Source organism: Myotis lucifugus, unplaced genomic scaffold (assembly GCF_000147115.1).
Source record: "Myotis lucifugus unplaced genomic scaffold, Myoluc2.0 scaffold_203, whole genome shotgun sequence".
In the NCBI taxonomy this organism is placed as follows: domain Eukaryota; kingdom Metazoa; phylum Chordata; class Mammalia; order Chiroptera; family Vespertilionidae; genus Myotis; species Myotis lucifugus.
The window spans coordinates 920781-932404 of record NW_005871251.1 but is presented as its reverse complement, the minus strand read 5'-3'; the positions used below and the strand labels follow the sequence as shown (position 1 = coordinate 932404).

At 45.0% G+C, this 11624-nt stretch overlaps 1 long non-coding RNA gene across 1 annotated transcript; it reads right to left on the bottom strand.

Moving 5' to 3' along the window:
- Window positions 1-1315: 1315 nt before the first annotated feature.
- On the bottom strand, window positions 1316-11624 carry LOC111827695. The gene is made up of 3 exons (XR_002831363.1): window positions 11370-11624; window positions 6682-6895; window positions 1316-1373 (listed from the first exon to the last, which is right to left on the bottom strand). It is a non-coding gene; the product is annotated as an uncharacterized LOC111827695 (long non-coding RNA).

Here is an 11624-nt window from a genome sequence, read left to right as displayed (position 1 = left end):
GGCTTCAGGGTTGATTCACTCTCCTTTTCAGGTTCATGGCTGCCATCTTGACCTCCACCCGAGGACAATTTGAAACAACAATCTTGGGGTTAGGAGGACGAATGGATGGGCCTCTTGTTGCAAAGCTGTGTCCTGGTGAATAGCGCTCTCTCTCTCTCTCTCTCTCTCTCTCTCTCTCTCTCTCTTTTATTTATTTATTTATTTATTTTATTATATTTTATTGATTTTTTACAGAGAAGAAGGAAGAGGGACAGAGAGATAGAAACATCGATGAGAGAGATCTATCAGCTGCCTCCTGCACGCCCCCTACTGGGGATGTGCCCGCAACCAAGGTACATGCCCTTGACCGGAATCGAACCTGGGACCCTTGAGTCCGCAGGCCGACGCTCTATCCACTGAGCCAAACCCATTCGGCTCTCTCTCTCTCTTTTAAAAAAATATCCTCACCTGAGGATATTTTTCCATTGATTTTTTTTTTAAGAGAGAGTGTGTAAGTGTTTCCCCCACATCCTGCGTGATTCAGGGTTCAGGATCTGGAAGAGGGACCACACACAAATTATAGAGACAAGACAAGTAATAATTTGGAAATATTGGGGGGCCAGGCGGGCAAGTCCAACTCAAGGGGAAGGACTTCCACTGGTGCTCAGGCCTCGCCAACCTTTTATTGGTCTGGGATACACCCATAACCCTTAGGCAGGCAATTTCCAGTAACAGGCAGACTAGCCCATCAGCAAGGATTTACATAATAATAAATGGGGAAGTTGCTTCATCTACCATTGTCTGGACTAACAGTGGGTGCACAGCCCTGACCTTTGCCAGGGCTTCTAGGGTCACCAGCCTTCCAGGTTCCTTGTCCACACCTCTCTGCTAGTGAAGACAATAGGTGGCTTCCCACATCTCCCCCTTTCCTTTTCCTTAAAAAATCTTGAAAAGTGAATGCCGCCTAAAAGGGTTTGAGTCCTTTTAAGACTCTTCATTCTGCATCTGCAGACTAGAAAAAAACATGAGAACAAAAATGAGACGAGTAATGGTTATGCTGAGAAGCAAATGAATCAGTCTGTAGTAAGTTTCTTTCTGGGCCAACAGTTCTTTGAGTCCCAATTTCAATGTCCAACAGTTCATGTGTACATGCCAGTAATGATATGCTAGTTCTGGATGGTGGACAAACGGTGGCAATGCAGGTCTGACCCTCTCTGGCTTGGTCCTGGGCAACCTGCAGCGACGCACAGCTGCTGACTGCTAGCATGGCAAGGCATCTTCACCATCTCCATCTCTGGACAGTTTCTCCTCTTGTCTTCGTGGCTGGAGCAATCTGGTCAGTTTCTCTCTGGGATCTGTTGTTGCAGGAATCCACACAGGCTTGGAGGAGTTTTCTGGAAATATACAAACATATTCTCGAACAAAGGTTAATAAAGGAATCTTTCTATAAACTAGACTTGGGATCCTTTCATATTTGCCCAAATGATTTTCCTTTGGCTTATTTTGACACCATGTGTGTTTTCATGGGTGTCTTGTCTTCAACATTACAAGTGAAAAATAATTTTTAAAGTAAAATTTTCTTGATGTAATTTACTCACAGGGGATTATTCCACTATCCCCCTTCTTTTTTGATTTAAATAATATTAAGAGGCTTTTGGAAATTTCGCAATGCAGTCTTGATAACTTTTAATTTTAATTTTCTGTACAGAAATATGACTGGTTTGGATTCATTCCATGTTAAGCAAGTTTACTATGAGATAACCATTAGTAAAAAAATTAGTTAATGCTTCAGGAACAGTTTCCTGCCCAGTACAACAAAGTTTTTATGAATATTCATTTATTTTAATTAGCCAATTTATATCAATCTGAAATAAAATTTATTTTTTAACTTTACTTGTCCTAAGTTATGGACAGTAAATTACATTAATTAAATTTCTGGTATTAGTCTTTGGGTAAGTTTACATAAACTTTGTTTAGGGAGGCAAAAACACAAATTACTGACTTTAGCTTATAAGGCCCAATATATTGATTTTTAATTACAGTTAGACATCTGAAGGAAACCTCTTTTTATTTCCTTCCAGAGCACTTATTAGGCCACTCTTAGAGAGCTTCTTCTTTTTTTAATTAAATCTTTATTGTTCAGATTATTACAGTGGCTCAGCCTCCCCAATTACCTGAGGTGGACACTCTTGGTGCACCCCTTTGTGGGCTTTGTGCACAGTCTTGTTGTAGTTAAGCCTTGATTGTTGTAGGTATCACTGGGAGGAATTGACCTCCAGGCCAGTTGGCTGTGAGAATCAGCTGTGTCTGCAGTGGGAGAACTTCTGTGCTGGAGACACCCTTAAGGGGCAAGAATTGCTTCAGTGGGGCTTTGGTGCTCACTGAGTCTGTCCCTTATGGATCTGAGGAGTTGTAATCTAGATGGTTCCACTCTGACCACTGGGTACACTGGCTCTTGAATCTCTAAGGAGGTGCTAATTTAGCCTCTGCCTGAGGCTACCCAGCAGGAGCTACGGAGAGATCTGCAGATTCCTCTTCTTTGTTTGCTGTTTGGAGGTGCCCAGATGAGGCCCAGCTGTGAAGCAATGCAAGCTGCTGTGGGGCCTCGGGCCTTCTTTTGGATGTTCTGGGTCTCTCTAACCCAGCTGCAGTTTGTTAGGAAATTTTAGATTGCAAAGGGCCAGGCCATTCATATGCAAAAGCCTCTGCCACAGCTTGGGTGGGGTGGGGTCTCAGGGAATCAACAGGGTGGAGCAATCAGCTATGGCTGATCCTCAGGCCTGCCCTAAGATGTCCCGGGTCTCAGAGTCCCACGGTAATCGCTGCAAGCACCTCTGAGAGAAAGCCGCCCTCGAGTTCCGCCCGATGCCAGACAGTCCAGTTTCTCCCCGTATGAGTCTGGGTCCCCAGAGACTCGCCCGGAACTGGAGTTCAGAGCAGTCAGGAGCTTGTGACTCCCTCCCGATTGAACAAGACAACCGCGTCCTCAGTTGCCAGCCCTTTCCATGTGCGCCTCAGTACCTCTGCACTTTACTTCCGCACCTCCTCTGAGTCTCAGTGTGCTTTTTTCTCTTTCCTTCTAGTTGTAGAATTTCCACTCAGCCAGCCTTCCTGTGGTTCTGGAGAGTTTCTTTTAAAAGACAATTTTCTTTCTTTTTTACACCAAGCAACAAATGTAACGAACATGGTTGCTTTTTGAGATTTTAATAAATACTGCCACAAAGCCATATATTTCAAGTGATTTTTTTTTATGGTGACTATAATTATTGTCAGATTTAGTATTTTAACAACAATCTGTAAATGTTAGCAATTATATTTTTAAAGAGTATCCTCTTTGGCTTATTTGCACATACAGAGGGATTATGGGAGGTTTCAGTAATTTCCTAGACTTTACTTGGATTCAAATATAATTTCAGCATATAAAGAATAAATAATATGTAAGATTTTAAAATGAGGCACATGGCTTATTGCAAGCAGCGTATTGAGCATTGAAAATAATTCATAAACTCCTAATCTGTGAAACGCAAATACCCCAAGCATCACTGGCAGACGCCCCCACAGGGAATCATGACTCTTGGCTGCCCAGTCCCTGATGGGACACATACTACCCCCCTCCCCCCGCCCCCCAGAGTTTCCTGTTTGAACTTGGCTCTGAATCTCTGCAAGTTCTTTCTGATGCAGATGCCTTAACAACCCACATGACCCATCCCTTGCTCTTGATTGGAGCTCAGGTGCACGGTCTTTCCCGATTGGCTAATTCAAAGGGAGGGGTTGGCCTTTGCTGTTTCAAGATGGCGGCCCCCAGGGGAGCGGCAAGCCATGCGGCCAACACGGCGGCTGCCAAATCATGCAGCCCAAAATGGCGGCTGTCTAAACCAGCCGTGGGCAAACTACGGCCCACAGGCCGGATCCGGCCCGTTTGAAATGAATAAAACTAAAAAAAAAAAAAAAAGACCGTACCCTTTTATGTAATGATGTTTACTTTGAATTAATATTAGTTCACACAAACACTCCATCCATGCTTTTGTTCCGGCCCTCCGGTCCAGTTTAAGAACCCATTGTGGCCTCGAGTCAAAAAGTTTGCCCACCCAACTGTTCTTTGCAATTAAGTTTAAACTGGTTTTTGTATTAAAAATTTCAGTTGAGATCACAGAATTAATCCTCTTTTTTAATCAGACCAATAAGCAACATAATTTGAATTCCTAATTATTTCAGAGAAAACAAAAATTATTTTCTCAAAAATAAATTTCTAGTCATTTAGCTACCACAACTACACAATTTCTCCCAATTCAATTCGAACCTTAAACTTTTAGCTGGAAAGTCAAATATTTAGCATTTCTTTAGATTAATAACATCAAAAATTTAAAAAATACAAGACATAATCAATTAATAGATTTAATTCTGCCCTCTAGATTTTTCATGAGGCAAATTTAGATTAATATTTCAGTGTTTTGTCATTTCAAACATACCTAGCTATAAGTTTTTATCATTTGGATTCAGTCAACTCCAAGGTCCCAAGTTCCCAGCGGCTCTGGAAAACCATGCTTGAGGCTGGCAAAACAGGCTTGGCCTAGCCCTTGACTTTAAAACGACCATAATTTTTTTCTGGGAAAAGTCAAGAAGCAAACTTGTAGTTGCATTGTTTCCTGCCGGTTGCTTGCCTGTGGGAAATTTCAAAATTGGCCGCGAGATTGCAGCCGTGGGGAAACACTGTCTTCCGCTGGCGAAACAAGTTTGGTCTGCCCTCCCTTTGGTCCATTTAAATGTCAAAGAGCTAAGCTAGTTTCTCCCTGGGCCATTGGACCTTCACAATCAATACATTATTCATCAACTTTTGAAAGCGGTTCACTAGCATCCCCAAAACTACTCTTTATTATAGAAACACCAATCCCGCCTCTAGAACCAGCCTGCACCACTCCCTGGATCAAATATGCCATCCTTCTTAGGAATAAACCAGTCCTGGGGGTTATTCTGTACCATGTGCAAGGAGATTTCAGCTCAAAACTATCTACTATTCGAAATCGGATGATGCGCACATTTTGTCTTAAGCCAGCTTTCTCTGTACACGTGCACAGAAATCCTAGACGCATTTCTAAGTTTTTAAAACTTTTCATGGCGAGAAGGAGACTTTTCCTAGCTCACTCGGGAAGGGGACAGGATCACCAAGTGTCTCCCTTCTCCCACCTCCTGCTTGCTTTTCATAAGTTATTTGAGCATTCAGCCTGTGGTTTGCAAGGGCTTGCTCCCGGCATTTCTAAAGGGTGTCCCAAAATTTACGCAAGAAGTAATTTTGATAGAAAACACAGGTTTATAATTAAAAATTGTAAATTTTTTATTGATCCATAAAGTATACAGTATAGGGTTATGTATGGAATAGCATATCGGGTAAATGGCCTCCATGGCTTTGCTGGCACATACGCACTCTTTTGTTGAAATTTTCCATGACTGTTTTGCATAAATGTGGCTGAATTTCGATGAGGCTCATTTTCATCTCGATGGCTTAGTTAATCGACAAAATTGTCGCATTTGGGGTTCAGAAAATCCATGAGTGATTGTTGAGAAACAAATGCATCCACAACGTGTCACTGTTTGGTGCGGATTTTGGGCTGGAGGCATCATTGGACCATTCTTCTTCGAAAATGCGGCTGCTCAGGCAATAACAGTTAATGGTGCTCGCTATCTCGACATAATAATCCAGTTTTCTGTGCCTAAATTGCAAGATATGGATGTGGACGACATGTGGTTTCAACAAGATGGTGCCACATGCCATACAGCCTGAGAAACAATTCAATTACTGCATGAGTCATTTCCTGGTCGTGTAATTTCCCGTTTTGGTGATCAGAATTGGCCACCCAGATTATGAGATTTAACGCCGTTGGACTTTTTTCTTTGGGGTTTTTTGAAGTCTAAGGTTTATGCCAACAAGCCCACGACCACCCATGCCTTGAAGGAGGAAATTGAGCGCTGTATCAATGAAATTCAGCCACATTTATGCAAAACAGTCATGGAAAAATTCAACAAAAGAGTGCGTATGTGCCAGCAAAGCCATGGAGGCCATTTACCCGATATGCTATTCCATACGTAACCCTATACTATATACTTTATGAATCAATAAAAAATTTACAATTTTTAATTATAAACCCATGTTTTCTATCAAAATTACTTCTTGCGTGAATTTTGGGACACCCTTTATGATAGGAAAAGCAAGCCTTTCTTCCACCACCATGTCCTTCAATCCTTCTCGGATGGCTCTTTGCACAGGTGATTCTATTAATGGCGAATTAAACATTTCAGGATTAGGACATGAGGTGGAGGAGGCCATGAAGGCCATTCCTCCCATTTTTTCTTTTCTTTCTGCTCCTCTTTAGGAGTGGAGGGTGCAAGGGGAGGAGGTTTATCCTCCTTGGCCTCTCCTAAAGGCTCTAGCAAATGAAATACCATGTTTCGCAAGGGGAAACAGTTTGGAGGCAACTTTTTTCCCTGCTGCTGAAAGTTCTGACTAACTCTTTGCCAAACATTCAAAATCTAATGTACCTTCTTCAGGAAAACAAGGATTATGTTCTATAACATCAAGCAAAAATTATAAGAGAAACTTTAACTCCTTAAGCATGCAAACCAAAAGCCTTCAATAAAGTTTCTTACTTTTAAAGCCGAATCCTGCCCATTAGCCTAGCAGGAAAGACACGTTCCCACCCTACTTACAGATCGGGAATTCTGCAGCTGATCGTGGGCTTTGTGTGCGGTGAAATATCTTCCCACCTATACGGTGAATTCTTCCCCACCGTTACGGTGAATCTTCATTTTTTCACTCTAGGCGAAGTCTTCTCTTCCAGATGTCCCATTGAGGCGCCAGATGTGTAAATTTTTATGTGTTTGTTTGTTCCCCCCACGTCCCGCGTGGTTCAGGGTTCAGGATCTGGAAGAGGGGCCGCACACAAATGATAGAGACGAGACAAGTAATAATTTGGAAATATTGGGGGGCCAGGCGGGCAAGTCCAACTCAAGGGGAAGGACTTCCACTGGTGCTCAGGCCTCGCCAACCTTTTATTGGTTTGGGATACACCCATAGCCCTTAGGCAGGCAATTTCCAGTGACAGGCAGACTAGCCCATCAGCAAGGATTTACATAATAATAAATGGGGAAGTTGCTTCATCTACCATTGTCTGGACTAACAGTGGGTGCACAGCCCTGACCTTTGCCAGGGCTTCTAGGGTCACCAGCCTTCCAGGTTCCTTGTCCACACCTCTCTGCTAGTGAAGACAATAGGTGGCTTCCCACAAGAGAGTGGAAGGGAGGGGAAGAGACACATGGACTAGTTGCCTGCAGCCTGTGCCTGAACCAGGGCCAAGGATCAGGCTTGCAACTGAGGTACGTGCCCTTGACCGGAATGGAACCCCTTCAGTCCACAGGCCGATGCTCTATCCACTGAGCCAAACCTGCTAGGGCTGGCGAATAGCTCTGGTAATTAGGGTGACCTGCTTTAGAGCTGTCACTCAGGTGTAATTATTAATAACGCCCCTATTCTCACTCAACACTGTCCCATTTGGGATGATAAATGATATGGTCACCCTACTTAAAGTGGGGCTAATTTTTCCTTCCTCGGCAGGGAAGCAGACCCTGGAGACGGCTTTCCACCCACAAGCCTTTGCTGTCACTCTGGAAAGCACAGAGAATTTCATTTTCCCAACATGGCCTGGCTCCCTTTGGGTTTGTGGGCTAGAGGCAGATAGAGGCGGAAAGACTATCTTCGAGCCGGGCTGTCATTCCTTCCTCCCTTCTCCTACACAGCCAGCTTCAACATCAGCAGGTCTCTTTCTAGAGAACATTTCTAAAAACCACAGTAGCCCAAACCTTCCTAAAACCCCGACTTTCATCCATCACAATTTCTAAACCGCCACCCTTGAAACTGGGGTGTGAGACTCCTTTCCACGCCCACCTTCCTCCGCTCAGGACGGCACAGCTCGGGATCCGCACTGCAGCCCCCACGCCCAGCTGCCTGGAGCTCTGGGAAGCAGGAGCTAGAGAACTCAAAATAGCTGGAGCCCGAAAGGGAATGTTTGGCTCATGTAACTAGAAGTTTGGGGGTGTTTGGCTTCAGGCATGACCCAACAGTATCATAAGGATTGGCTCCTGCCTGTCTCTCTCCCTCTCCCTCTCTCTCTCTCCAACACACACACACTTTTTCTCAGCTCTGCTTCCTCTAGTAGCGTATCCCTTGTACAGCAATGGAATAGCTTCATTGCAGGTGTTGACCATGTACCCCCACTGAAGTGGAGGTAGAGACAGGCTATGTCCCTCCTTAAATCACAAAGATTAAGGGCGAGAAGGGGGTTGTTTTCCCAAAGGTATTGTTGCCAAAAAGAGGGGAGATGGGCCGTAACCGGTTTGGCTCAGTGGATAGAGCGTCCGCCTGCGGACCGAAGGGTCCTAGGTTCGATTCCGGTCAAGGGCATGTACTTGGGTTGCGGGCACATCCCCAGTAGGGGGTGTGAAGGAGGCAGCTGATCGATGTTTCTAACTCTCTATCCCTCGTCCTTCCTCTCTGTAAAAAAACAATAAAATATATTAAAAAAAAAAAGAGGGGAGATGGATGCTTGTGAGGGTAAGAAAAACAACGGATGTCCACCTTATACTTGCAAGCTTAAACCATGTAGGCTAATCTAGCCAGGTCAACCCCCCACCCCTGAGTTTGTCCCTCCCCCAAGCATGTTTTAAGTAAAATAAATTTTACATTAGAATAGTTTCTTAATGCAAATGTGAGGAAGTAGTTTAGAAAAAAAGAAATAAAAGCATAATTACAAGAGATTATTCTTCCAAATATTAAAAATTTAATGTCATAGTAATTAAAGCAACAATCCATGAAATATAGAAATATTAATGGAATATATTTTAAAATCCTGGAATATATCTAAGTGTACATAAAATTGAATTTATTGTTATTATTTTTTCAAATATCAATTCCCCTTTAGAAAGGTGAGGATGAGAATAGTTATTTTACTTCAAAATGAAGAAAAAAAAAACAAGGGTAAAATATTTGCTTGATTTAAAAAAATAATAATAAAACCCAAACCCATGGGCTAACACGTTTAGATGTCCCTGATGTTGCTGTGTGTCTTTGGAACCTGCTGGACTGCCTCCTCTTGAATGATTTAAAAATACATATATATTTTTATTGATTTCAGAGAGGTAGAGAGAGAGAAATATCAATGATGAGATAGGACCACTGACTGGCTGCCTCCTGCACACCCCCCACTGGGGACCGAGCCTGCAACCAGGGCATGTGCCCTTGACTGGAATCAAACTCAGGACCCTTCCGTTCGCAGGCCAACGCTCTATCCACTGAGCCAAACCGGCTGGAGCCTCTTGAATGATTTTCTATTACCTTCCCCCCACCCCCAGGACATGAAGGGCTGGGGGAGGGCGCCTGAAGAGGGAGAAAGGAATGTCATTTCTGTCTGGTCTCAGACTGCTATCTTAGCTGGGAATGTGCAGTTCGTTAATTTCAAGCTCAACATCTTCAACAGTGATTGGGAGCAGGAATTAGTTAATTCCGCAAGTATTTGTTGAATGCCTACTCTCTTATCTTTTCTCTCTCTGTCTTCACCCTCTGTCTCTCTCCAAGACCTTTCCCATCAGCATTCAAACATCCCCAAGGAGCTCGCATCTTAAAAACCAAAGAAATAACCACACAGAAAATCCTCCTCAGAGCCACCTTCCTTCCTTCCCAGCTACCTCCCCTTCACAACCAAATGTCCCACCAAGTTCCCTCTGTGAGACCTGCATTTTCTCACCTCCCCGTCCCTCCTCTGGCTCCTCCTGCTGTCACTGGAACGAGAGAGTTTGTGGAAAGAGTAACACTTTCTGGGAACACAAACCTCTGCATGTGGCTTTGCTGCAGCACTGAAATAGTAATTGTGCAATGGCAAGCGGATTGTGAGCTTCCGGAGGATCAGGCAGGACTCTAGTTACTCAATGAAGTCCTCCTGTTGAGTGTTACCATATGTCTACCCCAGTCATGGTGACTAGCATTGAATAAGTGGTAAATAAATTATCGTTGAAGCAACTATTTGACCTGGATTGGCAACAGAAGAGAAGGGACAGGTTTGGCCTGGGATGGAGATAATGAGTGAACTTCTGGGTTAGAAATGGAGAGGGCACTGTATGAGGAGCAAGGCAGAAATCACTCCAGGGAGGGCGCAGTAGACAATGTGAAATGCAACAGGCGAGTGTATCATCTTTTCAAACTGAACACTACGAGGAGGTTGCTGGATTGGCCAACCATGATCAATGACCTCCCTCCTCCCCCCTCTTTTTTTTGAGGGGTGGAGGGCAGTTTGCTAGAATGTTGCCAGGCTGCAAATGCTGAAGGAACAGTAGTTTGTAGGGAAAATGCAAGGATCACAGCACAATGAACCCGGGTGGACAGTCAACAGAGTGACGAGCGGCCGGAACTGTGGGGAGGTAGGTGCTCACATCCAGAATCTTCTCATCAATTCTGCATCTTAAATGACTCCAGCTCATCTTCTCCCGGTGGCTCAGGCTCTCCCGAGAAAGGGAACTACAGCGGAAAAGAGGATACACTTTTCTTAAATGTAAACTAAAGCCCTCACTCCAGTGCTCTCACTCTAAGCCCTTGCAATGGGAGAGGCCACGTGGATATGACGGGTAATTATGACCTATTTTTTCGGACACGTTTTAGAGCATCCTAGATCCTAGAACCTCTTTTCCCAGCTCCTTGTGAGAGAACACAGCTTTAGTCCTTTCGTCTCTCTCTGGCCCTTCTTGATTTTCCCACGAGGGCCCTGGGTATGCAGTTCCAGAATTAGACAGGAATTTGTGGAGGCTGCGATAGACTCCTGACAGGCCGGAGGTGGAGTTCCTCTCTCGCAGCCAACGTCCTCCTCCCCTAACCCCACCCTCCCCCTCCCTCCGCCCCCCTCCGCGCGCCACAGGGGCCTTCACGTCCGTTTTGTAGGATCCAGGAAACTGAATCCTGAAGGTGAATGAGGGCGAGATGAGCAGAAAGTCCAGATCGATCCTCATTCAGCAGCACACGGGTGCTTTTTTTTTTTTTGCGTGACTTATTGTTAATTCATGAAATGTGTTCGCCATCTTTTCATTTAATTACTTTTCTTGAAAAAGATGCCTGGGACACGGCCAACATCGGAGGGAGGAATGTCCCAGTGAGGGTCAGGATCTGGAAACAATCAGCCCTTATGGTTTTGAGGACGAAGCGCCAAGATCTTAAGGAACCCTGAATTCCTAGTGAGCAGTGAGCGGTCAAGTCCTTTATCCCCCCCCCCCCCCCCCGCCCCGTAGGATTCGGGAGGTTTAAAAAAAAAGAAAAGGAACCAAGAGAAAGAAAATGATTAAAAGGCAAGTCAACCCACCCGACACTTCCTCCTTTCTAAAGAAAAGGCCTCTCCGCCGCAGGGTCTTCCCGCAGCCGACAGCGCAGCGCGGGCCCCCGAGGAGGGGACCACCGTCTGCGCGCGGAGCGCCAACTCCAGGCGGTGACCGCGTCCCCGGAGCGCGGGGCAGGGCCCAGGGCGCGACCCCCCAGCCTTCCCTTCCCGGGAGCGCGTAGGGATGCAGGCAGCGCCTTCCTCCCGTCCCAGGGTCCGCGTCTGGTCGGGGATGCTGCG